Below are 26,796 nucleotides of genomic sequence, written 5' to 3' on the forward strand. Positions count from 1 at the left end.
TTTAAATGTTCGCATAGATGGGTGTAATTCATCATAGAATTTGACTATGCCCAAAGTTTATAAAATCAAAATACAGTATTATTACAGTGCCAAACAAGAGGACTCCTGAGAAATTTATCCTAAAGCAGCTGTTTTCAATCTGTGTTCTTTTAGTGTTTGTGAAAATGTGTGACATTACAGCCATAAGAGAAGCCAGAAGTGCTCTGGAGCATGCGTCTCCTTATTGCAAACATTGTCTAGGGGCGGCCTGGGTTGCTCAGTGGTTTAGCGTTGCCTTAAGCCCAGGATGTGATCCTGGAGACCTGGGATCAAGTCACATGTCAGGCTTCCCGTGGGGAACATGCTTCTCCCTCTGCCTGTGTCTCTGTCTCTCTGTGTGTCTCTCATGAATAAATAAAGTCTTTAAAAAAAGGAAACATTGTCTAAAATTATTGGCAGTTTCATCCAGTTACTCAAGTAATTTACTCATTACCTGATTCTCTCCTTTTGTGTGACATTTCAGAATCGAAGTACAAGAAAACTGAACTCTTTAACCATTAGTTTAGCTAATACAAAAGTTACCTCTTGCTTATGATTATCTTCTTGAGATCCAAAGACATCTAAAAATTCAGCATGAGATCTGAATCTGTGGTACTCAAGCACACTTCTGAATAGATGATTCCCCAAGGGACAGAATTGACTCAGTAAGACAGTGTAAATGTAGTGTTTATTTACAGTCTGTGGGTAAAAATTTATTAATTTTCTAAACCAATGCACTTTATTTTTTAATTTTTTTATTGGAGTTCAATTTACCAACATATAGCATAACACCCAGTGCTCATCCCATCAAGTGCCCCCCTCTGTGCCCATCACACAGTCACTTTAAATAGTAACACAGTAGCTTATTTTACAACATGAAATACTGAGCCAGAAATACTGATTTTTTCCTGTGAGAAAATGAACTTCTGTAATTGAATTTTACTGGCATACATTCATTTTTTTAACTAAAGAGTTTAAGCATAATACACATTTATAAGAAAAAGTATACTTTTTAAATCAATAAGACCTTTAAATAGTGTCTTTTTCCTTCTCTCAGGCTTTCAATGCCAGGAGATTCCTAAGGCATTTTATTCTCAACTAGCTTCCTTGTGCTGAGTGTCTTATGTCTTGAATGCCTATGAACTAATAGCTCATGCTGTATTGAACTATATTTAGGAAATTAAATTCATTTCCTATTAATATTTTACACAAAATACTAGTAAGAGAAATCTGATTTAACAAAGAAAGAAATATAATTTGCAAGTGCATTCTGAAGGGAATGTATGGAGTTAAATGTATGTATGTACATGTATGTGTGTTCATAATGAAGTTATATTATATTGTAATTACTATGTAAGTATACTAATATTATATTACAATGCCATTTTATACTTACAAATTATGTTTATAATATAAAATTATTTCAACTGTTTTTATTTTATTTTGTATATTTTTTATTGGAGTTCTATTTGCCAACATATAGCATAACAGCCAATGCTCATCCTGTCAAGTGCCCCCTCAGTGCCCATCACCCAGTAAAATTATATTAAAATAATATAATTATTTTTTTTAATTTTTATTTATTTATGATAGCCACAGAGAGAGAGAGGCAGAGACACAGGCAGAGGGAGAAGCAGGCTCCATGCACCGGGAGCCCGACGTGGGATTCGATCCTGGGTCTCCAGGATCACGCCCTGGGCCAAAGGCAGATGCCAAACTGCTGCGCCACCCAGGGATCCCCAAAATAATATAATTATTATAATGTAATATAAACCATACAATATCAGGTAGTGATATTATAATGTCATAAAATTTTATTTAAAGCATAAAATTATACAGAAGTATATACATGATTTTTGTTGTGAACTACAACTATTTCTCTGCAATATAACACAATACAAATTATATCAGTAAAACATCAGAGTGAAATCTTTGCACAAATCATATTAAAGAAATTATATCCCCTAAATGAGTAAGAACATGTAGGCCTATGGAAAGTTGGGATTCAACGAGAAGTCACATGGTGGTTACACAGTTTCTTCATAGCTATTTTCATCTCTTTATTTCTCAGTGTGTAGATAAGGGGGTTCAAGAGTGGAGTAAAAATGGTGTAAAACACAGACAGGAGCTTGTCCACAGAGAACCGGCTGAAAGGCCACACATCAATGAAAATGCAGGGCCCAAAGAAGAGTGTGACAACCATGATGTGTGCACAGCAAGTGGAGAGTGCTTTGGATATGCCACCAGCAGTACGCTGTCAGACAGTGATGAGGATGACAGTGTAAGAGACCAAGAGGAGCAGAAAGCAGCTCATGGAGAGTAATCCACTATCTGAGATCATAAGGATACCTAAGATGTAGGTGTCCATGCAGGCAAGCTTGATTACAGGAGGCAGGTCACAAAAGAAGCTGTCCACCTCATTGGGGCCACAGTACGGTAAATTCACAGTAAAGGCTACTTGACTGATGGAATGCACAAAGCCAGTGACCCATGAGACCAACACCAGCCCCACGCAGGTCTGCCGTCTCATCACGGTCATATAATGCAGAGGTTTACATATAGCCACGTATCTGTCATAGGCCATGGAAACCAGAAGTACCATCTCAGCCCTGCCAATAAAGTGCAAGAAGAAGATTTGAGCCATACATCCTCCAAAGGAGATAAGCTTTCGGTCACTAAGAAAGTCCCTGAGCATCTTGGGGGTGGCAAAGGAGGCGAGCGATATGTCTAAGAAAGATAGGTTTCCTAGCAGGAAGTACATAGGAGAGGAGTGCAAGTGTGAGTCAGAAATTACGGTGACCACATGATGAGGTTACCCAGCACACTGGCCACATAGATCCCAGAGAAAAACATGAAGAATAAATGCTGGAGATGTCATGACATGCAGAGTCCATACAACACAAATTCTGACACCAAGGAATAATTCTGCAACTTCATTATCTCCAGTTTCAGGCTGTGTTCTGAACCCATATGAAGAAAGGAGGTGGATATGAAGGGGCCTGTCAAATATCAGGCACATGAAATTGATGACCTAAATTTTATCTGAATGTAATTTTAATTTGTAAGATGTTAATTCAAAATGCAATACAGAGAAGATTAAAGCCCAGCCCAGCCAGAGAATTTGCTTTTCTCTCATATTAAGGCTGCTTGGAATCTTCCTTTTGTTCTTTTTTAAATCTACTTTATTAAGATAAAATGTACCTATGCACTAAAATTCACCCATTTTAAGTGTAAGAAACAATGTTTTTTAAACAGATTTATGGAGTTATGCAGTTATGTCCACAATGCTTTCTTTGAAATCTTGGCAATCCAGACAGTTTCTGAGACTTCTCCTGGTAGCCGTGAAATTATCTCTTCTTTCCGTATTCATTTGTTCATTCACAAGCTCACTATTCAGACCGTGTCTATGTAACACTGACAGTTTACCAATCTCACTTAAATCAGTTAATAAAGCAATAAGTATAAAAGAAACTAAACCTATTAACATAAGGTTCACACAGCTCCCCTTTCCCACATTTTACTACTGCTCTTATCATCTCAATCAGTTGGGTTTGCGATTAAAGAGCCAACGATCCAATCATTTATAGGTTTACTGTGTATAAACTGACTACTTATGACAGGATTTTAGAGTGGCTTCAATGAAAGAAATATTTTGCAAGAGCTCTCAACAAGGACCAGAACATAGAACCCATGCAATAATTTTTTGGGTGGATGGAGTAGTTTTTACAATATACATGAGTGATTGATAAGTTCAGCGTTTTATTAAAAATGTAGTTCTGAACTTCCAGAAGAACTGGGATGGAATGGATAGGTCTCATTATTAGTTTATCACAGAAATGAGGTGACACCCCAGTCTTCTCACTAAGAGGAAGATATTGCATAAACCTTTTTATAAAGATACTGAACAGAATTCTTCAGAGTAATTTCACAAAAGATGCAGAACTGTCCTTTGTATGAACTCTTAGTATGTTAGCCCTTTATAAGATTGAAGACTATAACATGAAACAACAGTTTGGTAAGGCTTCTCTTACAGGGAACTAAAGTAACATATTCCGGATTTGAAATATTCTGATGATGGGAACATATAGTGATAGAATTTTAAAATCTAGAGGAATTCATGTCTATTATATCTGTTTGAGCCCACTGAATGGCAACAGTCTCAGGCAGGTTTTTATCAGGATAATGGACTCAAAATCCTTTTGTTCCTTTTAAACTTTTCTAAATGGATTTTATTAAAAGATTTCATTGCAAGATTCTTTGCCTATAGGTGCTACCCCTCTTTAGAATGGGATTATAAATTTAAATTTAACCACCGCCAAGACACAATGGGTATAATCACAACTCAGGATCTCTTCACAAGTTAAGTTAGATGACCTGACACCAGCTAACTTACATATTACAGACCATAATGGCTGTTGTTTTATTTTTTTTTAATTTGTCCTAGAAGTTTTTTTTTTTTTTTTTTTGCAGGGAGCCGGACATGGGACTCGATCCTGGGTCACCCAGGATCACACCCTGGGCTGAAGGCGGCGCTAAACCGCTGAGCCACCCGGGCTGCCCTTGTCTCTCTGTTCTTTTTTTTTTTTTTCTTTATTTTTTTATTTTATTTTTTATTGGTGTTCAATTTACTAACATACAGAATAACCCCCAGTGCCCGTCACCCATTCACTCCCACCCCCCGCCCTCCTCCCCTTCTACCACCCCTAGTTCGTTTCCCAGAGTTAGCAGTCTTTACGTTCTGTCTCCCTTTCTGATATTTCCCACACATTTCTTCTCCCTTCCCTTCTATTCCCTTTCACTATTATTTATATTCCCCAAATGAATGAGAACATATAATGTTTGTCCTTCTCCGACTGACTTACTTCACTCAGCATAATACCCTCCAGTTCCATCCACGTTGAAGCAAATGGTGGGTATTTGTCATTTTTAATAGCTGAGTAATATTCCATTGTATACATAAACCACATCTTCTTTATCCATTCATCTTTCGTTGGACACCGAGGCTCCTTCCACAGTTTGGCTATCGTGGCCATTGCTGCTATAAACATCGGGGTGCAGGTGTCCCGGCGTTTCATTGCATTTGTATCTTTGGGGTAAATCCCCAACAGTGCAATTGCTGGGTCGTAGGGCAGGTCTATTTTTAACTCTTTGAGGAACCTCCACACAGTTTTCCAGAGTGGCTGCACCAGTTCACATTCCCACCAACAGTGTATGAGGGTTCCCTTTTCTCCGCATCCTCTCCAACATTTGTTGTTTCCTGCCTTGTTAATTTTCCCCATTCTCACTGGTGTGAGGTGGTATCTCATTGTGGCTTTGATTTGTATTTCCCTAATGGCAAGTGATGCAGAGCATTTTCTCATATGCATGTTGGCCATGTCTATGTCTTCCTCTGTGAGATTTCTGTTCATGTCTTTTGCCCATTTCATGATTGGATTGTTTGTTTCTTTGGTGTTGAGTTTAATAAGTTCTTTATAGATCTTGGAAACTAGCCCTTTATCTGATATGTCATTTGCAAATATCTTCTCCCATTCTGTAGGTTGTCTTTGAGTTTTGTTGTAATGCAATCCCTATCAAAATACCATGGACTTTCTTCAGAGAGTTAGAACAAATTATTTTAAGATTTGTATGGAATCAGAAAAGACCCCGAATAGCCAGGGGAATTTTAAAAAAGAAAACCATATCTGGGGGCATCACAATGCCAGATTTCAGGTTGTACTACAAAGCTGTGGTCATCAAGACAGTGTGGTACTGGCACAAAAACAGACACATAGATCAGTGGAACAGAATAGAGAATCCAGAAGTGGACCCTGAACTTTATGGGCAACTAATATTTGATAAAGGAGGAAAGACTATCCATTGGAAGAAAGACAGTCTCTTCAATGAATGGTGCTGGGAAAATTGGACATCCACATGCAGAAGAATGAAACTAGACCACTGTCTTTCACCATACACAAAGATAAACTCAAAATGGATGAAAGATCTAAATGTGAGACAAGATTCCATCAAAATCCTAGAGAAGAACACAGGCAACACCCTTTTTGAACTCGGCCATAGTAACTTCTTGCAAGATACATCCACGAAGGCAAAAGAAACAAAAGCAAAAATGAACTATTGGGACTTCATCAAGATAAGAAGCTTTTGCACAGCAAAGGATACAGTCAACAAAACTCAATGGCTGTTCTTTTATTGGTATACTTGTGCTCTACAGCCATGAAGTTTTCCTCATGTAAACCTAAAACATAACTGCGTTTCATTTAGTGTTTTTTAGAGATTAGGTGAACAGAACGTCAAAGCAATCAGATGAAAACATGGCAAACAAGCAAAAAAAGAAATGTTTTACTTGCTATTGAATTAAAAGTGCTCTGAAATTAGATATTGGTGACAGTTGTACAACTCTGTAAATATGCTAAAAACCATTTAATTGTACACTGGAAATGAGTGAACTTCATGGTATGCAAATTATATAGCAATACACTTTTGAAAAAGGATGTTAAAAGAAGTGGAGGAAGTGAGTTTAAACAGGGTTCAGATTTCAGAGAACATTTCATGACTTACAAACACATTTTAAAGTTTGATAAATGTTGAATTTATACTCAGAAGCAAATGAGGACGGTTTTGCATACCTACAAATGCTACTTAGGAAACAAATACAACAATGACAAAATTTGACTTCAACTGACAATGACTTTAATGCAAAAAAATAATAGACTGTATTGATCTCTGGTTGACTTGTATGTTCAGAAACAGATTCACTAAATGTCTATCAAAGGCTATTTACTAACCTGGGGTTGGATGCTCACTGCTGACGCTGTTGACACTTCAGCTTGTATTTCAAATCTATGATGTCTGGTTAGAACTTTTGAAAACATACATGCTTTGTTTCCTATAAACAATTTAATAATCTCTTTCTCCTCCTCCTGGAAAATAATTCAGGAAAAATATCACTTTAAGAAGCTAGAGAGCTTCATATTTGAGCCTTCTTCAGACTTTAGATGTAAATATCTACATTCTGTCTCCCATAAAATTAAGTATCCCTTAAAGATGGGTCATTTATGGCCAATTACCATCAAAGAGCTTGGGGAATAAATTATCTTCAAGTGGAAATATGTGCTAAGTCATGTTCATTTCCACAAGTGAGAAAGGAAGATATATATTTTTTTATTTGAAGTTCAATTTGCCAACATACAGCATAACAGCCAGTGCTCCTCCCACCAAGTGCCCCCCTCAGTGCCCATCACCCAGTCACCCCATCCCTCTGACCTCCTCTTCCCCAACCCTTTGTTTCCCAGAGTTAGGAGTCTCTCCTGGTTTGTCTCCCTGTCTAATTTTCCCCACTCATTTTCTCTCCTTTCCACTATAATCCCTTTCTCTATTTTTTTATATTCCTCATATGAGTGAAACCATATGATGATTGTCCTTCTCTGACTGACATACTTCGCTCAGCATAATACCCTCCAGTGCCATCCACCTTGAAGCAAATGGTGGATATTCGTCCTTTCTAATGGATGAATGGAAAAAGATATAAGTTACATATAGAGAGAGACAGAAGTTATATATATATATATATATATATATATATATATATATATATATATAACTGAAGAAAGATTTTAAAGATGTCAGAATCAATGAACACAGTTTATTTCAATAGTTTAAGCAAAATAATGTGTGCCACTATCCAGTTAATAGACTGTAAAATGTGCTTTTCCTTTAAATAAAGAAACTAACACTAATAAATAAATAAAATCTTTTTTAAAAATTAAAATTGTCTTTCTATCTGTGTCCCTACCTTTTCTCTCTCATGAATAAAAAAATAAAATATTTAAAAAACTTAAAATTAACAAAGTACATTTTAAAAACGTACTGAAAAACTGCCGACCTTGCACATTATTTTATGTAACTTTGATCAAGCACAATACTTTGGAGCATCAGATTTGTATGTGTCAAAATATTTGCTTTCTCCAGATTCAACGATCATGAATAAAGAAATCTCCTGGTGTCTGAGTTATTTTGCAGATTTCTTATAATTGTCTCATTATAATATCCTAGAATTTCCTGATGAATGATAATCACATTCACAATTCACGTGATGTTCAATTCCATATCAGTTATATAAGCACAACCCAATTTATACGGGATTTCACTGCCAAGACAGCATCAAAGTATAGTAAAAAGCCTCTTTTCTATATAGGCTTTAGATAATTCTGTTTCATTTCAGTAAGGAAATGACAAAACTTTTCTGTTTCTCTATTAAAAACACACAAATAATAAGTGCTGAAGAAAAATTGGAGAAGTAACTTATCAGCTTCAATGTCATTTTCTTTTCATATACAGTCATCATGTGGGTACAACAATACTATGTAAATACAAGAATTATGGAGAAACTCCTGACAACCAACAGAGTCAATGTTTGACTTGGAGGTAGGGAAAGATTTCCTAAACATAATTATTAATATAATGTGTCAATTGGCTGGAATATTTTTGGATGAGATTACCATTGAAATTGGTGAACTTTGAGTGAAACAGATTCCCCTCCATGAGGTGGGTGAGCCTTATCCAATTCGTGGAAAGCTAGCAGGGGGCTGGGCAGTTCCCCAGGTGCACACACCTGAGAATCAGACCAGCAGGCCCCTCCCACAGAAGACCAGCTGGAAGGACAGTGGAAAAGCAAGTTATTGACCAAGCAGCGCTGGAAAGTTCCAGGGGAAGTCGAGGGATTTACAGTATATAGAATCAGAGGATACTCCCCCCTTTTTTTGTTATCTGCATGTCCCCCCCCCCACCCTTTTTTCTTTTTTTTCTTTTTCTGTTTTTTCTAGTAAAACTTGTTTTTGGCCACTCTGCAGTGACCAAAACTTGCGAATTCCAAAGATAAAGAGAAGATCCTCAAAGCAGCAAGAAACAAGAAATCTCTAAATTTATGGGGAGAAATATTAGATTAACAGAAGACCTATCCACAGAGACCTGGCAGGCCAGAAAGGGCTGGCAAGATATATTCAGCATCCTAAATGAGAAGAACATGCAGCCAAGAATACTTTATCCAGCAAGGCTCTCATTCAAAATAGAAGGAGAGATAAAGAGATTCCAAAACAGGCAGATACAAAAAGAATATGTGAACACCAAACCACTTCTCCAAGAAATATTAAGGGGGATACTGTAAAAGAAAGAGGAAATCCAAGGGAACAATCCACAAAAACAGGAACTGAATAGGTCTCATGATGACACTAAATTCATATCTTTCAATAGTAACTCTAAACATGAATGGGCTTAATGAACCCATCAAAAGATGCAGGGTTTCAGACTGGATAAAAAGCAAGACCCAAAAAAAAAAAAAAAAAAAAAAAAAAAGCAAGACCCATCTATTTGCTGTCTACAAGAGACTCATTTTAAACAAAAGGATGCCTCCAGCCTGAAAATAAAAGGTTGGAGAACCATTTACCATTCAAATGCTCCTCAAAAAAGCAGGGGTAGCCGTGCTTGTTTCAGATAAACTAAAGTTTATCCCAAAGACTGCAGTGAGAGATGAAGAGGGATACTATATCATACTCAAAGGATCTATCCAAGAAGAGGAATAAACAATCACCAATATATATGCCCCGAATGTGGGAGCTGCCAAGTATATCAATCAATTAATAACCAAAGTTAAGACATACTTAGATAATAAAACACTTATACTTGGTGACTTCAATGTAGCGCTTTCAACAATCGACAGGTTTTCTAAGCACAACATCTCGAAAGAAACAAGAGCTTTAAGTGATTCACTGGACCAAATGGATTTCACAGATATTTACAAAAATTTACATCCAAACATAACGGATTATACATTCTTCTCAAGTGCACATGAAACTTTCTCCGGAATAGACCACATACTGGGTCACAAATCAGGTCTGAACCGATACCAAAAGATTGGTGAATATTCTCAGACCATAATGCTTTGCAATTAGAACTAAATCACAACAATAAGTTTGGAAGGATTTCAAAAAGGGGGAGGTTAAGGACCATCATGATAAAAGATGAAAGGGTCAACCAGGAAAATAGAGAAGAACTAAAAAGATTAATGGAAACTAATGAGAATGAAGATACAACCATTTAAAATCTTTGGGATACAGGGAGGAAGGGGAAGATGGCGGAAGAGTAGGGTCCCCAAATCACCTGTCCCCACGAAATTACCTAGATAACCTTCAAATCATCCAGAAAATCTACGAATCGGCCTGAGATTTAAAGACAGAACAGCTGGAATGCCACAGTGAGAAGAGTTCCTGCTTCTATCAAGGTAGGAAGACGGGGAAAAAAGAATTAAAGAAACAAAAGACATCCAAGGGGAAGGGGCGCCAGGAGGAGCCGGGCTGAGGCCGGGGCGAGTGCCCCCAGGACAGGTGAGCTCAGTCCCAGAGAAATAGGGGCTGCTCCAATCTTCCCGGGCGGAAAGGCGCCTGCAGGGAGTTAACAGCTGGACCCCAGGAGGGCGGGGATGCCCTCAGGCTCACTGGGACACTAACAGACACCTGTGCCCCACGGAGAGTGCACCTAGCTCCCTAATGGGCTGCAGCCCGCACGGCTGGACCCAGGAGCAGCTCGGAGGCCACTCCCGCAGAGGAAGAGGCTCCGTGCGGAGGGGGCTGCGTGGCTCCGGGAGCAGCTCAGAGGGGCTCCGGCAACAGCTCGGCGGAGGGGGCTGCCCGGTCAGGAGCGCAAATCCAAGAGTGCAGAATCCGGAGCACAGGGCGCCAGGACAGAGCCCAGGATCCGACCTCCACCCGGCACAGGCTGAGGCCGGGAGGGCCTAGGACAGCAAGGACGCTCCTGCCCCTGCTGAGCAGATCAGCAGCCCTGCCCCCGGAGCCTCCAGGCCCTGCAGACCGAGAGCTCTGTACTTACTGCGGGAGCTGACTCCAGGGCTCCAGAGCTGGCCCCGCCACTACGGTTGTTCCTCCTGGGGCCTCACGGGATAAACAACCCCCACTGAGGCCTGCACCAGACAGGGGGCAGAGCAGCTCCCCCAAGTGCTAACACCTGAAAATCTGCACAACAGGCCCCTTGCCCAGAAGACCAGCTAGACGGACAAGTTCCAGGGGAACTGAAGGGACTTAAAGTATACAGAATCAGAAAATACTCCCCCGTAGTTTTTTTTTTTTTTCTGATTGCTTCCCCAACCCTTTTTTCCCTTTCTTTCTTTTCCTTTCTCTTTTTCTTCTCTTTTTTCCTTTTTTTCCTTCCTTTTTTCTTTTTTTCTCTTTTCTTTCCTTCTTTCTCTCTTTTTCTCCTTTACCCAGCACAACTTGTTTTTGGCCACTCTGCACTGAGCAAAATGACTAGAAGGAAAACCTGACCTCAAAAGAAAGAATCAGAAACAGTCCTCTCTCCCACACAGTTACAAAATCTGGATTACAATTCAATGTCAGAAAGCCAATTCAGAAGCACTATTATACAGTTACTGGTAGCTCTAGAAAAAAGCATAAAGGACTCAAGAGACTTCATGACTGCAGAATTTAGATCCAATCAGGCAGAAATTAAAAATCAATTGAATGAGATGCAATCCAAACTAGAAGTCCTAACGACGAGGGTTTACGAGGAGAAAAATGGGTGACTGATAGAAGACAAGTTGATGCCAAAGAGGGAAACTGAGGAAAAAAGAGACAGACAATGAAAAGACCATGAGGAGAGATTAAGGGAAATAAATGACAGCCTGAGGAAGAAAAACCTACGTTTAACTGGGGTTCCTGAGGGCACCAAAAGGGACAGAGGCCCAGAATATGTATTTGAACAAATCATACCTGAAAACTTTCCTAATCTGGGAAGGGAAACAGGCATTCAGACCCCGGAAATAGAGAGATCCGCGCCTAAAATCAATAAAAACCGTTCAGCACCTCAACATTTAATAGTTAAGCTTGCAAATTCGAAAGATAAAGAGAAGATCCTTAAAGCAGCAAGAGACAAGAAATCCCTGACTTTTATGGGGAGGAGTATTAGGGTAACAGCAGACCTCTCCACAGAGACCTGGCAGGTCAAAAAGGGCTGGCAGGATATATTCAGGGTCCTAAATGACAAGAACATGCAACCAAGAATACTTTATCCAGCAAGGCTCTCATTCAAAATGGAAGGAGAGATAAAGAGCTTCCAAGACAGGCAGAAACTAAAAGAATATGTGACCTCCAAACCAGCTCTGCAAGAAATTTTAAGGAGGACCCTTAAAATTCCCCTTTAAGAAGAAGTTCAGTGGAACAATCCACAAAAGCAAGGACTGAACATATCATGATGACACTAAACTCAAATCTTTCAATAGTCACTCTGAACGTGAACGGGCTTAATGACCCCATCAAAAGGCGCAGGGTTTCAGACTGGATAAAAAAGCAGGACCCATCAATTTGCTGTCTACAAGAGACTCATTTTAGACAGAAAGACACTTACAGCCTGAAAATAAAAGGTTGGAGAACCATTTACCATTCAAATGGTCCTCAAAAGAAAGCAGAAGTAGCCATCCTTATATCAGATAAACTAAAATTTATCCCGAAGACTATAGTGAGAGATGAAGAGGGACACTATCTCATACTTAAAGGATCTATCCAACAAGAGGACTTAATAATCCTCAATATATATGCCCCGAATGTGGGAGCTGCCAAATATTTAAATCAATTAATAACCAAAGTGAAGAAATACTTAGATAATAATACACTTCTACTTGGTGACTTCAATCTAGCTCTTTCTATACTCGATAGGTCTTCTAAGAACAACATCTCCAAAGAAACGCGAGCTTTAAATGATACTCTGGACCAGATGGACTTCACAGATATCTACAGAACTTTAAATCCAAACTCAACAGAATACTCATTCTTCTCAAATGCACATGGAACTTTCTCCAGAATAGACCACATACTGGGTCACGAATCGGGTCTGAACCGATACGAAAAGATTGGGTTGGTCCCCTGCAAATTTTCAGACCATAATGCCTTGAAATTAGAACTAAATCACAACAAGAAGTTTGGAAGGACCTCAAACACGTGGAGGTAAAAGACCATCCTGCTAAGAGATGAAAGGGTCAACCAGGAAATTAAGGAAGAATTAAAAAGATTCATGGAAAATAATGAGAATGAAGATACAACCGTTCAAAATCTTTGGGATGCAGCAGAAGCAGTCCTAAGGGGGAAATACATCGCAATACAAGCATCCATTCAAAAACTGGAAACAACTCAAATACAAAAGCTAACCTTACACATAAAGGAGCTGGAGAACAAACAGCAAATAGATCCTACACCAAGCAGAAGAAGAGAGTTAATTAAGATTCGAGCAGAACTCAACGAAATCGAGACCAGAAGAACTGTGGAACAGATCAACGAAACCAGGAGTTGGTTCTTTGAAACAATTAATAAGATAGATAAACCGTTAGCCAGCCTTATTAACAAGAAGAGAGAGAAGACTCAAATTAATAAAATCATGAATGAGAAAGGAGAGATCACTACCAACACCAAGGAAATACAATCTGTTTTAAAAACATATTATGAACAGCTATACGCCAATAAATTAGGCAATCTAGAAGAAAAGGATGCATTTCTGGAAAGCCACAGATTACCAAAACTGGAACAGGAAGAAGTAGAAAACCTGAACAGGCCAATAACCAGGGAGGAAATTGAAGCAGTCATCAAAAACCTCCCAAGACACAAGAGTCCAGGGCCAGATGGCTTCCCAGGAGAATTCTATCAAACGTTTAAGGAAGAAACCATACCTATTCTACTAAAGCTGTTTGGAAAGATAGAAAGAGATGGAGTACTTCCAAATTCGTTCTATGAGGCCAGCATCACCTTAATTCCAAAACCAGACAAAGACCCCACCAAAAAGGAGAATTACAGACCAATATCCCTGATGAACATGGATGAAAAAATCTCAACAAGATACTAGCCAATAGGATCCAACAATACATTAAGAAAATTAATTACCATGACCAAGTAGGATTTATTCCCGGGACACAAGACTGGTTCAACACACGTAAAACAATCAATGTGATGCATCATATCAGCAAGAGAAAAACCAAGAACCAAATGATCCTCTCATTGGATGCAGAGAAAGCATTTGACAGAATACAGCATCCATTGCTGATTAAAACTCTTCAGAGTGTAGGGATACAGGGAACGTTCCTCAGCATCGTAAAAGCTATCTACGAAAAGCCCACAGTAAATATCATTCTCAATGGGGAAACACTGGGAGCCTTTCCCCTAAGATCAGGAACAAGACAGGGATGTCCACTCTCACCACTGCTATTCAACATAGTACTGAAAGTCCTAGCCTCAGCAATCAGACAACAAAAAGACAAAAAGGCATTCGAATTGGCAAAGAAGAAGTCAAACTCTCCCTCTTCACCGATGACATGATACTCTACATAGAAAACCCAAAAGCCTCCACCCCAAGATTGCTAGAACTCATACAACAATTTGGTTTCGTGGCAGGATACAAAATCAATGCTCAGAAATCAATGGCTTTTCTATACACTAACAATGGGACTGAAGAAAGAGAAATTAAGGAGTCAATCCCATTTACAATTGCACCCAAAAGCATAAGATACCTAGGAATAAACCTAACCAAAGAGGTAAAGGATCTATACCCTAAAAACTATAGAACACTTCTGAAAGAAATTGAGGAAGACACAAAGAGATGGAAAAATATTCCATGCTCATGGATTGGAAGAATTAATATTGTGAAAATGTCAATGTAGCCCAGAGCACCTTACACGTTTAATGCAATCCCTATCAAAATACCATGGACTTTCTTCAGAGATTTAGAACAAATTATTGTAAGATTTGTGTGGAATCAGAAAAGACCCCGAATAGCCAGGGGAATTTTAAAAAAGAAAACCATATCTGGGGGCATCACAATACCAGATTTCAGGTTGGACTACAAAGCTGTGATCATCAAGACAGTGTGGTACTGGCACAAAAAGGACACATAGATCAATGGAACAGAATAGAGAACCCAGAAGTAGACCCTGAACTTTATGGTCAACTAACATTCCATAAAGGAGGAAAGACTATCCATTGGAAGAAAGACAGTCTCTTCATTAAATGGTGCTGGGAAAATTAAACATCCACATGCTGAAGAATGGAACTAGACCACTCTCTTTCACCAAACACAAAGATAAACTCAAAATGGATGAAAGATCTAAATGTGAGACAAGATTCCATCAAAATACTAGAGGTGAACACAGGGAACACCTTTTTTGAACTCAGCCACAGTAACTTCTTGCAAGATACATCCAGGAAGGCAAAAGAAACAGAAGCAAAAATGAACTATTGGGACTTCATCAAGATAAGAAGCTTTTGTGATCCCTGGGTGGCGCAGCGGTTTGGCGCCTGCTTTTGGCCCAGGGCGCGATCCTGGAGACCCGGGATCGAATCCCACATCGGGCTCCCAGTGCATGGAGCCTGCTTCTCCCTCTGCCTGTGTCTCTGCCTCTCTCTCTCTCTGTGACTATCATAAAAAAAAATTAAAAAAAAAAGATAAGAAGCTTTTGCACAGCAAAGGATACAGTCAACAAAACTCAAAGACAACCTACAGAATGGGAGAAGATATTTGCAAATGACATATCAGATAAAGGGCTAGTTTCCAAGATCTATAAAGAACTTCTTAAACTCAACAGCAAAGAAACAAACAATCCAATCATGAAATGGACAAAGGACATGAAGAGAAATCTCACAGAAGAAGACAAACATGGCCTACAAGCACACGAGAAAATGTTCCACATCACTGGCCATCAGGGAAATACAAATCAAAACCACAATGAGATACCACCTCACACCGGTGAGAATGAGGAAAGTTAACAAGGAGGAAATCACAAATGTTGGAGAGGATGTGGAGAAAGGGGAACCCTCCTGCACTGTTTTTGGGAATGTGAACTGGTGCAGCCACTCTGGAAAACTGTGTGGAGGTTCCTCAAAGAGTTAAAAATAGATCTGCCCTACGACCCAGCAATTGCACTGCTGGGGATTTACCCCAAAGATACAGATGCAGTGAAACGCTGGGGCACCTGCACCCCTATGTTCATAGTAGCAAAGTCCACAATACCCAAACTGTGGAAGAAACCTCAGTGTCCATCGAAAGATGAATGGATAAAGAAGATGTGGTCTATGTATACAATGGAATATTACTCAGCCATTAGAAACTACAAATACCCACCATTTGCTTTGATGTGGATGGAACTGGATATGATGCTGAGTGAAATAAGTCAATTGAGAAAGGACAGACATTGTATGTTCTCATTCATTTGGGGAATATTAAAATAGTGAAAGGGAATAAAAGGGAAAGGAGAAAAAAATGAGTGGGAAATATCAGAAAGGGAGACAGAACATGAGAGACTCCTAACTCTGGGAAACCAACAAGTGTTGGTAGAAAGGGAGGTGGGTTGGTGTTGGGGGTGTTGGGCACTGAGGGGGGCACTTGATGGTATGAGAACTGGGTGTTATGCTATATGTTGGCAAATTGAACTCCAATAAAAAATAAATTAAAAAAAGAAAAAAATACTTGATAATTTCCCTTTCAGTGATGTGTCAGGGAAGTTTTTCCCATCTGTGTTTCCTTCAGAAACATTTCCAGTTGAAGAGCAGGAATAGGCTGTCCAGACTATTTATGGAACATTTGCCTTGGTGCTGAAAACTTGGGTAATATCCTAAGATATCTTTAATTTGTTACCATCTCTGCATGTAGTAAGGTAGTGCCCTGTAGTCTGGGTTATGAAATTCCTATATCTGCGGTTCTTCCAGCTCCTAATTTACAGTGAAAGAACCAGTATGTAACCGAAGGAAATGGACTGAATAACCATCCTTCCTAGTGTCTATTTGCACCAAAGGATTTCACAGGTTTCCTAAAGTTTTGCCTATTTTAATGGATGAATGAAAATAATTCCCCTCTTTAAATAGGTTATTTAATGAATAATGAAATTATTTAGCAAAATCGTAATTTCCTTTGAATCTCTATATTTCTTTTTGTGATGTTTGGAATCTAGTTCTTGGATTCTTTTTTACTTTTTTTTTTTCACCTCTGGATGAGTGGAAGATCGTTCACTTATTGTATAAGAAAGGAATTACAGCTGGGAAACGAACTAGGGGTGTTGGAAGGGGAGGAGGGCGGGGGGTGGGGGTGAATGGGTGACGGGCACTGAGGGGGCACTTGACGGAATGACCACTGGGTGTTATTCTGTAACACTGGGTGTTATTCTGTTCAATTGCTAAATTGAACACCAATAAAAAATAAATTTATTATTAAAAAATTTTAAAGAAAAAGAAAGGAATTACAGGAACACCTGGGTGGTTCAGTGGTTGACCATCTGCCTTTGGCTCAGTTCATGATCACAAGCTCCATATCAGGCTCCCTACAGGGAACTGGCCTCTCCTTTTGCTTATGTATCTGTCTCTCTCTCTCTCTCTCTCTCACATGGATAAATAAAATCTTAAAATATGAAAAGAACTGAATTACAAGGGAACCCTAAATTACTTTCAGTCTTGATCAGGCACAGGGGAAAACCAAAGAGGCTTTGGGTAAACTCCTAGGCCATTATTGTCCAGGAATACCATGGTACTGTTCTGGAGAGAGATAAATAGATTGACTCCTGATCTAGAGGCACACTGAGAAAGTAGACCAAATATTCAGTGTAGTGCAGCAAGTAGCTTTGGAAGAATTGATAACAGTTCAGCATTTGGGCAATGTCCTAACAGGAAGAAAAAAAATAATTTTGTTGATTACCCTAATATCCTAAACAAATCAGTATCTTCCTTCATTTGGTGCCTTTTCTGGCAGTACAGAGATGGTATTACCACTAGTGGAGGGTATATGAAGACTTTGGGTAAAAGACTTTTAATTACAACTTTGATCCTTTCTTTCCACCTCAAAGGAAATTGAGGAAGTTTAGGTAATTGTTTTGTTGACTACCTCTCCTCATTTCTAGGTCGTGCTCTGATTCTTTTACCTATGCCAATGGGATTTGTAGCCTGGAAATGTCAGGTACACAACCAAAATCCTTGTGGAAGGTATGTTGCTCTAATGGAGGAGGCAAAATCATATCCAGAGAAGATACATCTCAGTTATGATAGACCCATGGGACTTTAAGTCATTGTCCATATGGTGTACATTCAATATTACAATCAATTTTGGAAAGTCTCTCCCAAGTAAATCTGCAGGGCAGGAATCACACTGAAGAAAAGTTTAGTGTTTTCAGTTAAGGGGTCACAGGTTGTGGTGACCCTTAGGTGGGGAGTAAAGGAAAATCTGTGGGCTATTTGATATCTACAGTGCATAGGATATGTCTCCTCCAAGGATGAGCAGCACTAACACGAGTAACATTTAAGAAACAACTAGGAGCACCGGGTTGTACCAGGGATTGATGAGAATGACTGTGCATATTTCTAGATAATTCATCTTAAATCCATAAGCCTACAGAGGAATCTGAGTGTTTCGTTTTTCCTTGTAACACCTTCATTCCTTTGAACTGGAGGGTTTTTCTAGGGCTTGGTCTTGTTTTACCAAGAAGATATACCTTTTTTGCAGTGTTGATTTTGATTACACTATTTACAGATGTCCTGGGTGATTCATTTAGGGTGTGGTACACCAAGGTGTGTCACCTGCAGGCCCTCCCACTGCCCTTCTTGTCTCCTTTAATGCAAAATTAAAACCCTTTGCAAAATATCTTTTTTTTAATAAAATAATTTTTATTGGTGTTCAATTTACCATCATACAGAATAACACCCAGTGCTCATCCCGTCAAGTGTCCCCCTCAGTGCCCATCACCCACCCACCCCCACCCCCCACCCTCCTCCCCTTCCACCACCCCTAGTTCGTTTCCCAGAGTTAGGAGTCTTTATGTTCTGTCTACCTTTCTGGTATTTCCCACACATTTCTTCTCCCTTCCCTTATATTCCCTTTCACTATTATTTATATTCCCCAAATGAATGAGAACATACACTGTTTGTCCTTGTCCGATTGACTTACTTCACTCAGCATAATACCCTCCAGTTCCATCCACGTTGAAGCAAATGGTGGGTATTTGTCATTTCTAATGGCTGAGTAATATTCCATTGTATACATAAACCACATCTTCTTTATCCATTCATCTCTACCAATGGGTTGTGATCCACGTAAAAGTTTCATTTCTGTTTTTATGTATGTTTATGAGTAAGGTCTCCAATTTTGGGTTTAGCTTGGGTGACAGCAGGAGATGAGTTACTATTCAACAGCACCTCTTTCAATTCATGAATGAAATGGAAAGTCATTTCCTAGTCTGCCTGGAACTTTTAATTGCCTGATTATTTAATTAGTTTGTTTTGTATCTATTTCATTTTGCATAATTGTATTATGGTAATGGCTTTCTTTATGGTAGTGCATTTTCAGGATATCCCCATGGGTTAAAAAAGGTTGTTTTATAATATTGTGGTGTCGTTTATAACCAATTCTTACCCCTTCCTCTATGTCTTCTTCTTCCCTTATGAAAGATCCTAATTCTGTTTTAGGAAAGCGATGCGGTCACCTAAAATACCTACCAACACATGAGTACATTTACTAAGTGCCACGGTTAATTTAGTCTTTTGATGATGCCAAGAGTGAATAATTTGCTTGGGTGTGCCCTCTGCTTAAACATGTCCCAATATGAGGGGGCACATCTATCCTAATCGTGTGTGGGCCCATTTCTGGACTGGATCCCATAACCTTAGTGAATGTACTCTGACAAGTCAGATGCTTAAGTTCCTGAGACAACCAAGCCTCCAGGAAGGGTCCTGTGCAGAGGAATGGGACCTAGTACATGCCACAGTAAGGTCTACAGAATAATGAGAAGTCTGTATTGACTGGATCTGAGGAAGCAAGGAAGGAGCAGGAAAGGGGCCCACTCAGAGCTAGTGCAGCCAATGCCCACTGCCTGGCAGACCTTATCCCCAGCTGCTCACACAGTTACTGAGACCCACAGTCAGTGGAACCATGTGTGGCTTAGATTTCATCCATTAAGCCACCTGTCTATAACCCAAGTAACCACTTTCCTACTTTAATTCATAGTAAGTGCTCATCATGGTTGGTCAATTGAAGGAAATCCAACTGCAGGCAGAGCTGCCATTTGACAGTTGCTTTAGAATGTCATGGATTCTGAGTCAGTTTGGGAGATGGGCAGACCACTCACTGGTCACTGAGGGTGGTCAGGTGGTCCAAGGGAGTGCTCTCAGTGACACAGCTGATAGTGTGAATGCTGGGGAGGAGGGCCACACTTCAGCTTCTTGTCCATTCTAAGAGGCTGTACTTGGGGAAATGCATTGTAGTTGGGGTCAGGGTGGGAGGTGGGAGATTGATTTAGAATTTTCACTTTTCTCTTTTTGCTCAGGGACCGCCTCCAGGGTATGGAATATCTCCCGTAGTGAACCTAGAGCAGGAGAATTTGAGGAATAGATTGACAGAGCTCCAGGTCCAGGAGTATTTGACTTGAACTCATGTGCCTAAGGGACATTTCAGGGGTTATGAGAATCTTATCCAAACTGAAACAACTGCATTCCTCTTCTGGACCCGCCACCCATCAGTTTGGTAACTCTTGGTAAGTTACCAACATCATGCTTTCAATGAATGTGTTGTTCCTTCATTTTCTATTGTGTCACAGAAGGATTTGCCCACACAGTAGCTGCTAATGTGCTCCCCATCTTCGTTACTTTAGGCCCCGCCTTTGAAACACCATCCCAGTGACTTTCAGAAATATAATACAACTTGCTTAATCAAGGACTTTATGTTGTGAAGAGGCCTTCCAGAACATATTTAATTTCTTATCACCAACCTTTCCTCATTTGTTCTTTCCCCCAGCGACTATTTGACTTTCTCCTTCTTTGCCTTTGGCTATTCGAGTTTCCAATGTTACATCATGCAGTATTTGTCTTACAACTCCTGGTTCATTTCCCTTAACATAATGGCGTCCAGGGCCATCCATGTTGTCAACAATGTTAAGATTTCCTTCCTCTGAAGGTGAGATAATATACCATTTTATGGGTAGATTCAATCTGATCATCAGTAGACATAAATTTGTTTCTATAAGTTTGGCTGTTGTGACTAGTGCAGAACATGCACAGATATCTCTCCGAAGTTCAGATTTAAATCTTTGAAATGTGTTTCTGAAGAGTCATTGTGCTGCTGTATATTGTAGTTTTTTAAAAAATTTTGAGGGACTTCCATATTGTTTGTCATAGTGACTGCATCATTTTACATTGTCTCGAGTCTTTTTTTTGAGTTTTAAGTATAGAGCAATTCCATGTCTTATTTGAGCCCCAATGAATCAGAACCCCTGAATCAGATGGCTCTTCTAGGCAAACAATGAAGAATGGGATCAAAAATTTTGAACTATGAAAAGGTTATCAGTCACTCCTTATGGTCTTCTGACAGTAAGATATTAAGATGTTATTCTATTTCATTGCTGTTTGAAGAGTTTAGGTTCAGGAGACTCCAAAAATAATACATACCAAGGGTTGTAAATCTCTGTGCCTCCTCAAGTGAGCAAGGACATTCCATTGGGTATAAGAACAAAGGACATCATATAAATGGCTCAATTGAAGGTACCATGGAAATTCAAGCATGGATTTAAATATAACTATTCTAGGGACACCTTGATGACTCAGTCATGTAAGTGTACAGCTCTATTTTTAAAAAATTATTTTTATTGGAGTTTAATTTGCCAACAGATAGCATAATACCCAGTGCTCATACCGACAAGTGTCCCCCTCAGTGCCCATCACCCAAACACCCCAACCACCAACAAACCTCCTTTTCTACTACCCCTTGTTTGTTTCCCAGAGTTAGGTGTCTCTCATGTTTGTCATTCTCACTGATATTCTCACTCATTTTCTTTGAGGCACCTCCACACAGTTTTCCAGAGTGGCTGCACCAGGTCACATTCCCACCAACAGTGCAAGAGAGTTCCTCTTTCTCCACATCCGCTCCAACATTTGTGGTTTCATGTCTTGTTAATTTTCCCCATTCTCACTGGTGTGAGGTGGTATCTCAATGTGGTTTTGATTTGTATTTCCCTGATGGCCAGTGATGCAGAACATTTTCTCATGTGCTTGTTGGCCATGTCTACGTCTTCCTCTGTGAAATTTTTGTTCATGTCTTTTGCCCATTACATGATTGAATTGTTTGTTTCTTTGCTGTTGCGTTTCATAAGTTCTTTATAGATCTTGGATACTAGCCCTTTATCTGATACGTCGTTTGCAAATCTCTTCTCCCATTCTGTAGGGTGTCTTTTAGTTTTGTTGGCTGTTTCTTTTGCTGTGCAGAAGCTTTTTATCTTGATGAAGTCCCAATAATTCATTTTTGCTTTTGTTTCTCTTGCCTTCGTGGATGTATCTTGCAAGAAGTTATTGTGGCCAAGTGAAAAAAGGGTGTTGCCTGTGTTCTCCTCTAGGATTTTGATGGAATCTTGTCTCACATTTAGATCTTTAATCCATTTTGAGTTTATCTTTGTGTCTGGTGTAAGAGAATGATCCAGTTTCATTTTTCTGCATGTGCATGTTCAATTTTCCCAGCACCATTTATTGAAGAGACTGTCTTTTTTCCAGTGGATAGTCTTTCCTCCTTTGTCGAATATTAGTTGACCTATAAGTTGAGGATCCACTTCTGTATTCTGTCCCATTGATCTATGTGTCTGTTTTTGTGCCAGTACCACACTGTCTTGATGACCACAGCTTTGTAGTACAACCTGAAATCTGGCATTGTGATGCCCCCAGATATGGTTTTCTTTTTTAATATTCCCCTGGATATTCAGGATCTTTTGTGATTCCACACGAAACTTAACATGATTTGTTCCAATTCTCTGAAGAAAGTCCATGGTATTTTGATAGGCATTGTATTAAACGTGTAAATTGCCCTGGGTAACATTGATATTTTCACAATATGAATTCTGCCAATCCATGAGCATGGGATATTTTTCCATCTCTTTGTGTCTTCCTCCATTTCTTTTAGAAATGTTCTGTAGCTTTTAGGGTACAGATACTTTACCTCTTTGGTTAGGTTTATTCCAAGGTATCTTATGCTTTTGGGTGCTATTGTAAATTGGATTGACTCCTTAATTTCTCTTTCTTCAGTCTCATTGTTAATGTATAGAAATGCCACTGACTTCTGGGAATTGCTTTTGTATCCTGTCACACTGCCAAATTGCTGTATGTGTTCCAGCAATCTTGGGTTGGAGTTTTTTGAGATTTATGTACAGTATACAGTATCATATCATCTGCGAAGAGGGAGAGTTTGACTTCTTCTTCTTTGCCAATTTGAATGCCTTTTATGTCTTTTTGTTGTCTGATTGCTGAGGCTAGGACTTCTAGTACTATGTTGAATAGCAGAGGTGAGAGTGGACATCCATGTCTTGTTCCTGATCTTATGGGAAAGGCTCCCAGTGTTTCCTCATTGAGAATGATATTTGCTGTGGGCTTTTCGCAGATGGCTTTTACGATGCTGAGGAACGTTCCCTCTATCCCTACACTCTGAAGAGTTTTGATCAGGAATGGATGCTGTATTTTGTCAAATGCTTTCTCTGCATCTATTGAGAGGATCCTATGGTTCTTGATTTTTCTCTTGCTGGTATGATGAATCACATTGATTGTTTTACGAGTGTTGAACCAGCCTTGCATCCCGGGGATAAATCCCACTTGGTCATGGTGAATGATCTTCTTAATGTATTGTTGTATCCTATTGGCTAGTATCTTGTTGAGAATTTTTGCATCTGTGTTCATAAGGTATATTGGTCTATAATTCTCCTATGTGGTGGGGTCTTTGGTTTTGGAATTAAGGTGATGCTGGCCTCATAGAATGAGTTTGGAAGTACTCCATCTCTATCTTTCTGAACAGCTTTAGCAGAATAGGTATGGGTTCTTCTTTAAACGTTTGATAGAATTCCCCTGGGAAACCAGACTGGCCCTAGACTTTTGTGTCTTGGGAGGTTTTTGATGACTGCTTCAAATTCCTCCCTGGTTATTGGCCTGTTCAGGTTTTCTATTTCTTCCTGTTCCAGTTTTGGTTGTTTGTGTTTTTCCAGAAATGGTCCATTTCTTCTAGATTGCCTAGTTTATTGGCATAAAGCTGTCATAATAAGTTTTTTTTAATTGTTTGTATTTCCTTGCTACTAGTGGTGATCTCTCTTTCTCATTCATGATTTTATTAATTTGAGTCTTCTCTCTCTTCTTTTTAATAAGGCTGGCTAATGGTTTATCTATCTTATTAATTCTTTCAAAGAACCAACTCCTGGTTTTGTTGATCTATTCCACCGTTCTTCTGGTCTCTATTTCATTGAGTTTTTTTCGGATCTTTATTAACTGCCTTCTTCTGTTGGTGGAAGCTTTTATTTGTTGTTCCTTTTCCAGCTCCTTTAGGCTGAAGGTTAGCTTTTGTATTTGAGTTCTTTCTTGTTTTTGGAAGGATGCTTGTATTGTGATATATTTCCCCCTCAGGACTGCTTTTGCAGTCCCCTTTAGTTTTTCTTGGAGACCTGGTTTGGTGGTCACATATTCTTTCAGTTTTTGCCTATGTTGGAAGCTCTTTATCTCTCCTTCTATTCTGAATGAGAGCCTTGCTGGATAAAGTATTCTTGGCTGCAGGTTCTTCTCATTTAGGACCCTGAATCTATCCCGCCAGCCGCTTTTGGCCTTCCAGGTCTCTGTGGAGAGGTCTGCTGTTAACCTAATACTTCTCCCCATAAATGTTAGGGATCTCTTGTCTCTTTTTGCTTTATTGATCTTTTGTTTATCTTGTAATTTGCAAGTTTCACTATTAAATGTCAAGGTGATGAGCGGTTTTTATTGATTTTAGCAGGAGATCTCTCTCTCTCTCCTGGATCTGAATGCCGGTTTCCCTCCCCAAATTAGAGAATTTGTCACCTAAGATTTGTTCAAATACACTTTCTGGACGTCTGTCACCTTTAATTCCCTCTGGAACCCCAATTAAACGTAGATTTCTCCTTCTGAGGCTGTCATTTATTTCCCTTATCCTTTCCCCATGATTTTAATTGTTTTTATCCTTTTTCTGAGCTTCCTTCCTTGCCATCAACTTGTCTTCTATGTCACTCACTTGTTCTTCTACCTCATTAACCTTCATCGTTAGAACCTCCACTTTGGACTGCATCTCCTTTAATTGATTTTTTTTTTATTGGTGTTCAATTTACTAACATACAGAATAACACCCAGTGCCCGTCACCCATTCACTCCCACCCCCCGCCCTCCTCCCCTTCCACCACCCCTAGTTCGTTTCCCAGAGTTAGCAGTCTTTACGATCTGTCTCCCTTTCTGATATTTCCCACACATTTCTTCTCCCTTCCCTTATTTTCCCTTTCACTATTATTTATATTCCCCACATGAATGAGAACATATAATGTTTGTCCTTCTCCGACTGACTTACTTCACTCAGCATAATACCCTCCAGTTCCATCCACGTTGAAGCAAATGGTGGGTATTTGTCATTTCTAATAGCTGAGTAATATTCCATTATATACATAAACCACATCTTCTTTATCCATTCATCTTTCGTAGGACACCGAGGCTCCTTCCACAGTTTGGCTATCGTGGCCATTGCTGCTAGAAACATCGGGGTGCAGGTGTCCCGGCGTTTCATTGCATTTGTATCTTTGGGGTAAATCCCCAACAGTGCAATTGCTGGGTCGTAGGGCAGGTCTATTTTTAACTCTTTGAGGAACCTCCACACAGTTTTCCAGAGTGGCTGCACCAGTTCACATTCCCACCAACAGTGTAAGAGGGTTCCCTTTTCTCTGCATCCTCTCCAACATTTGTTGTTTCCTGCCTTGTTAATTTTCCCCATTCTCACTGGTGTGAGGTGGTATCTCATTGTAGTTTTGATTTGTATTTCCCTGATGGCAAGTGATGCAGAGCATTTTCTCATATGCATGTTGGCCATGTCTATGTCTTCCTCTGTGAGATTTCTGTTCATGTCTTTTGCCCATTTCATGATTGGATTGTTTGTTTCTTTGGTGTTGAGTTGAATAAGTTCTTTATAGATCTTGGAAACTAGCCCTTTGTCTGATATGTCATTTGCAAATCTCTTCTCCCATTCTGTAGGTTGTCTTTTAGTTTTGTTGACTGTATCCTTTGCTGTGCAAAAGCTTCTTATCTTGATGAAGTCCCAATAGTTCATTTTTGCTTTTGTTTCTTTTGCCTTCGTGGATGTATCTTGCAAGAAGTTACTATGGCCGAGTTCAAAAAGGGTGTTGCCTGTGTTCTTCTCTAGGATTTTGATGGAATCTTGTCTCACATTTAGATCTTTCATCCATTTTGAGTTTATCTTTGTGTATGGTGCAAGAGAGTGGTCTAGTGTCATTCTTCTGCATGTGGATGTCCAATTTTCCCAGCACCATTTATTGAAGAGACTGTCTTTCTTCCAATGGATAGTCTTTCCTCCTTTATCGAATATTAGTTGCCCATAAAGTTCAGGGTCCACTTCTGGATTCTCTATTCTGTTCCACTGATCTATGTGTCTGTTTTTGTGCCAGTACCACACTGTCTTGATGACCACAGCTTTGTAGTACAACCTGAAATCTGGCATTGTGATGCCCCCAGATATGGTTTTCTTTTTTAAAATTCCCCTGGCTATTCGGGGTCTTTTCTGATTCCACACAAATCTTAAAATAATTTGTTCTAACTCTCTGAAGAAAGTCCATGGTATTTTGATAGGGATTGCATTAAACGTGTATATTGCCCTGGGTAACATTGACATTTTCACAATATTAATTCTGCCAATCCATGAGCATGGAATATTTTTCCATCTCTTTGTGTCTTCCTCAAT

The 26,796-nt window shown here is 39.4% G+C and overlaps 1 long non-coding RNA gene and 1 pseudogene across 2 annotated transcripts in view; one reads left to right on the top strand and one right to left on the bottom strand.

Moving 5' to 3' along the window:
• LOC144323456 (uncharacterized) overlaps nucleotides 1-26,796 on the top strand; it is an 82,150-nt gene that overhangs the window by 40,373 nt on the left and 14,981 nt on the right. The window contains exons 1-2 of one of the 2 annotated variants that reach the window (XR_013388884.1): nucleotides 20,206-20,220; nucleotides 20,360-20,566. The exons of the other annotated variant lie outside the window; for it this stretch is intronic. This is a non-coding gene — a long non-coding RNA (uncharacterized LOC144323456). Of the gene's footprint in view, nucleotides 1-20,205; nucleotides 20,221-20,359; nucleotides 20,567-26,796 lie in introns of those variants that run through there. 2 annotated transcript variants of the gene reach the window in all.
• Nucleotides 1,895-3,144, bottom strand: LOC144322984 (olfactory receptor 4K14-like; annotated as a pseudogene).

The sequence above is a fragment of the Canis aureus genome, chromosome 11, assembly GCF_053574225.1.
Source record: "Canis aureus isolate CA01 chromosome 11, VMU_Caureus_v.1.0, whole genome shotgun sequence".
In the NCBI taxonomy this organism is placed as follows: domain Eukaryota; kingdom Metazoa; phylum Chordata; class Mammalia; order Carnivora; family Canidae; genus Canis; species Canis aureus.